The following is a 5,598-nucleotide window of genomic DNA, read 5'->3' on the forward strand; positions in this document are numbered from 1 at the left end:
GTGGACACAAACCTTCAGGTACTGACGGAGACTTCAGTCTATAGTCTGTTTTTCTATTTGTGCCTGTTCATCTTATTTAAAGAATATGTGAAGCCATAGTACATATAACCAAACAGAACTGCTGCTTTGTTGTTCTTTTGGTGTCTTTTGCACTTTTTCAAACGTACAGGAACACACAAACATGTGGACATTGTTTTTTTTTCTCTCTGTCATGGAATAAAAAAAGTCCTTTTTATGTTTACAAGTCGTGGTATAGAACTGTATATTTGCTTCATGTGTTCATGTTATTTCCAATATGTTCGGTTGACATTCCACAAATCAGCCTGCAGCTCTTTGTGTATGTTCTTTGGAGACAGCTCAGTATTTCAGGGCCTCATTGTGTACAGCATTGCTGCCTTATGGTCATTCACTCCTCATGCAGTTTTCGCAGCCTGTAGGGGAAGAATAATCAGCTTGCTAATGAAACGTTTACAGTGGAGGCATAAGGCAGACCCGCTGGAGCAGATGGCCCCCACGCCTCCAGGCCTTTGCTTTTCGTTTGTGTGATGAGAGCTGAACTTGAGCCATCAGTGTGGAGTTCAGGAGAAAGGAGAGAATGACTTCAAAGTGTGACAAATCAATAAACGGAGTGATCTTTTCCCCAGGGCTCTATTTGTATAATACTGCACTACAGAGAAAACATCTTCAAAGGATGGCTTGAATTTTGACCGGACATCGAAGAGTCCACAGTTTTGATTGTAATAGTCTTTTGGAAAATCAGATACAGTAACCATATGTACTTCTTTCTATGTCTTTGTGGGATTTAAAAAAAAAGAAAATATGTTTAAAAGTATACAGATCAAAATGTGAGATGTAAAATGCTTTCAATATGTCACTTTGTAAACAAATATGAAAGTGTTTGGAGAGCCTCTCCGTGCTGTAGAAGAAAACTGCACCACTGATGTTTTTCAGGTATCTAAGTGATACACTCTGCGTCTAAATAAAACCACTTCACACAGTGTGTTGTGGCATGTCAAAATAAATGCATTTGGAATGGCTTTGATAGAAGTGCACTGCAGTGTATCACTGTAACAACGACCAGACCCCTTTCTGCAGAGCATACACAGCCTACAATGATCTGAACTTTCAAAGGGAGACATATGTTAATGTCTTCTACGCTGGAATGTACGCGTGTCTGCGTGCAAGATACTGTTTTTCATAATTGTGTGTTTGACTCCTGCTCACCTTGTTTGTGTAAGAACTGTCATAATGTTTGGTCGCTTTGCAGGACGTAGGACCCAGAATCAGCGATCAAGTGAAAAAAAGAGCCTAGATTTAGTCAAAATAAATTTGAAATGATTCCACTAATCAGCGAGTATCTGCTAAATCTTTGTAAAGTTTTCGATAGGATTCTCAGCGCTCTCCACCACAAACCCAGCTCGAAATGTTAAGATGAAATCCTGTCTGTCATTTTGGTCTGGGTGAAAGCAGGGCCTTAACCACGGCGGTGAGGCGCCCCCTCTTTAGGGCGGGGTGGCAAAGATGACCTCTGCTTGGTAGGAAGGCCATAATAGCATCTATGCTCTGACAGTGTGTCATTACACACTATATTTACATGAAACGCAGAAACCCAGGGTGGCAGGTCACATCGTGAGGCTGCGGGGGGGCGAGGATTCTCTGGTGCATGTCGAAGCGAACAACCAGAAATTACTGATGATTATAGAACCGCTCATCCTGTAATATGGCCTGTTGTGAATTTTAATGGTTGTCGGGGCATGTTTTACAGCGTCATTACAAAAATCATTGGACTGCTACCATTGAATTCATCTCACTGCCATTTGATATTTTAATTTGTTGGATAATTATAATATACAAACCCTGGGTTAGTGTGTCCTGGCTGAAGTTGAAAATGATGATGACAAATCATTGGCATCGGATCATTTCAGCTCAGCATTAGAGAGGGGTCTTGTCCTGAAATACACGTTCATTTTGACTGATAAGAAGATGAGGATGGCATAACAGCAAATTAGAGATAACCATATCAAAATGGCAGCTTTCTTAAAGGTACAGCTCTGGCCCGCCGTGGTCATGGCTGACAGGAGACTCTGGAGGAAAAAAGTCCTCGACCTCAAACGACATTTTGGTCGCACAAGTGTCATTAGATTAGATTAGATTAGAAAACTTTATTCATCCCCAGCGGGGAAACTCGTTATCAAACTGGTCAATTCATACACACAACAAACATCATCGACAGTACACAACAAGTAAATAAACAACAAACACAAATGAAACCAATTGAGACATCATGTACAGCCATGAGTCAGAGCCACAACTAAAAATGTTCATTAAAATATCTGACTGCTGCTGGAACAAAGGAGCTCCTGAGCCGTTCAGTGGAACACTCAACGCTAGTCACTCATTGGAGGAGCTTCGGAGTCCATTAAAAACAGCATGAAGAGGGGCGCTGGTGGCACAGTGGTTAGTGTGAGCGCCCCATGTATGGAGGCTATGATCCTCCAAGCGAGCGGCCCAGGTTCAAATCCCACCTGTGGCTCCTTTCATGCAATTCATTCCCTTCTCTCTCTCTTGCTGATTTCCAGCTCTATCCACTGTCCTATCTCTCCATTAAAGGCAGAAAAAGCCCAAAAATAAATCTTAAAAAAAAAAAAAAAAACAGCATGAAGAGGATTGACTTCAAATATCAAAACAACAAGTTTTTAGTTTGGTCCTCATTCTCTTATCCAAGGTAACCTCAAGTGAGTGTGGGGTAATGCCGATCACAGAGCCAGCCTGTTTGATCATCTTATTGATTCTGTTCTTATCATCCACACAGAATCAATAAGCCGAGTAGTTAAAGTCTTTATCGTTGCTCATGGTTAAATTAAGCTTGCTAAATTACTACTAAATCAGTTTGTGTGTGTGTGTGTGTAAACATTGTATCATTTTGTGGCTGATGGTGGAGGCACAAAGGAGTGAGTGGGCGTGTCCTATTCCAGATTCAGTGTGCATCAGTGTCTCTCAAGTTTAAAATGCTAACTATGCTATGTATTGTCGTAGTATAAAATGATGCATTACTGAACTGAAACCGGTTATAAAACACGTTAGTTCTGAAGACAGTTCATAATAGGTTCATATGTTGTAAGCGCACGTTCAGTCAATATCCCCTTGCAGTGGGCTAGCTGTCAGTAGTGAGTGTGAGCTAGTGTGAGAAAAAAACAGATATTTCTATACAACCTAAATCATCAATTCTTTCTGCTCATCGTCCGCATAGTTTGTTTACTCTAAATTAACGTTTGACCACGAGCGATTACGAATTTTGAGAGTAGAGACTCTGGTTCATTGGCTGAATATATAAAGATGGACAACATGTCTACACCTCCACTAGTTGTACATGACCATAAGAATTTAAAATACCACTGTGAAGGTGCATCATAAAAAACATGGACATTCCTGAGGGGTTTGAAGCCCAACATTGGCGTAACCATGTTAAAAGTGCTACCTCAGTTTAACACACGCTCAGCCTAACAGGCAAAAAGGTGGAGCTGAGGCTGTGTGTGCGCCAATAAAGACTTGAACTATTAGGCTGTAAACATGTTTAATTCTACTGTCAAAATGGGCATTTGAGAATGGATGTGTGTGTGAGTCTCTCTTAAGTGGACACTTGATTAACTGCACTTTATTACACTTCAGCATAGGCTTCATTTTTAATCCCGCTGCCACTTTGATGGGCGCTGATATGTTGCTCATTTGAAAGCCAGAGTAGGGATCGGCATGTCTGGTTTCCCAACATCTAGGTCAGATCTGAACGGGAAAACTTCATTCAGAGCTTCAGGGAACATTGAGTGAATATATGCTAATGCTAAATAGAATGTTTATTGATTCCTTATGCCGGGGAAACATGAAACTAAGCCTTTGTTCGACTAAGAAAGAGGCTTCAGAGTTCAGTAACTTGTTTTGTGGTCGATTCTTCACATTGTGTTTTATAGAAAAGATTAAGTTGGGTTACTCACACAAATCCTACCCCAGGGGGCAGAGTTAAAATCTCTCCAAACATTCAAAGCCTTTCTTTTGAAACCTGAGCCATACCTTTAATGTATTGCCGACATATTGCTCTTATGTAATGTGTTTTTAACTTGAAACACAGGCTTCAATATTTGCCTAGAAACACAATGGACGGATGGAGAACGCCATCTGTTTTGTTCCGTTTATCCAAAGCTTCATTACCCTATCAAACATTTACCTGCAAACAGTCTGCGCTCAGGACTTCACACACACACACACACACACACACACACACACACACACACACACACACACACACACACACACACACACACACACACACACACACACACACACACACACTCAGAATCATTAAGCATGCACTGTACATTAGTTCACTGATGCCATCAGATTAAAGAGTCCAATGCACAGTGTATACTGTTTGGGTTTCCATGCTTTGGTCCGCTGCCTCTTCAAGCCTGTTGTATAAAAACAAAACACATGTGAATCTACCTGTCTGGCTCTCAAACCATCACACCTCACACACACACAAGTAAGACTGTAATTAAGGTTTCTCGCTTGCTTATAATCAGCTTTATCCGTTAAAAAAATATGAATGCAATACTCTGTTTTAATTTGAGATGTTGGGGAAAGCAAATGGTTGCTAAGGCAGAAGAGATAAAAACACTTGTGGTCAAGCATTGCTGTCAGTTTGAGGGGGTGTTTATACTGACACATTGTAGGTCAGTCTAACCTGATGTAAGCTCTGCTAGTCTGTGTGGCCACAAAATCATTTCCAGTTCTGATTGCGGGCACTCTGCATGTCAGGTTCACATGTTTACACCCTTCATGGTAAACAGCTGGTAAAACATGATGTTTGTAAAGCTCCAGTTCACAGTTGATTCTTTTAGACTCTGTTGTAGAAGAGAACATATTTGTTAATGATGAGATTTTTTCAATTTTGATTGCAATGAAAAAAGTTTTGGTTATGGTTAAAAGCTGGGATCTTTGGGTCTGTTTGATGAGTTACCAGAAGTTGCTTTCAGGGCAGTGCTCACAAAGAAACCAAGTATGTGCTGTTTGCTTCTTGTATAAAGTATTTCTGAAGCAAAGCATCTTTTGTTGAAATGTGTTTTAAATTTCCCAGTGCTATTGCTTTTATCTGATTAAATAATGGAAACATTGACACACAAGCCTTCCAGTTCTCTTGAGTCTGAGCAGAGAAAAGTCATCAAGAAAGAGCAGAGCTGGCTAAACACTGAAGTTTCTTTGTCCTCAACATGGCAACTCACAATGGGCATCATTCACAAACAGTGCATATGCACAAATCTGTTCTTAAAGGCAGAAAACTAGGATGATTTTTAAAATAGCATTCCCTTAATGCTCTGCCTACACCCACCCCCTCCCCTCCGTGCTCCCTCAAAAGACACGCCCCCTCACTTACATGCATGAGTGTCGTTGCGCCAAGAAGCGGACCTCAGATCATCGTTTGCATTGTGTAGAAACTACGTCGTCTCATGTCTCATTCAGCGGAAAGTAAACACTAAACTTTATCATAATACATGGTGGCTATTTTACTACTCACAACAGCCAAGGACAAACTCGCAGTATAAACTT

Source organism: Labrus mixtus, chromosome 11 (genome assembly GCF_963584025.1).
Source record: "Labrus mixtus chromosome 11, fLabMix1.1, whole genome shotgun sequence".
Taxonomy (NCBI): domain Eukaryota; kingdom Metazoa; phylum Chordata; class Actinopteri; order Labriformes; family Labridae; genus Labrus; species Labrus mixtus.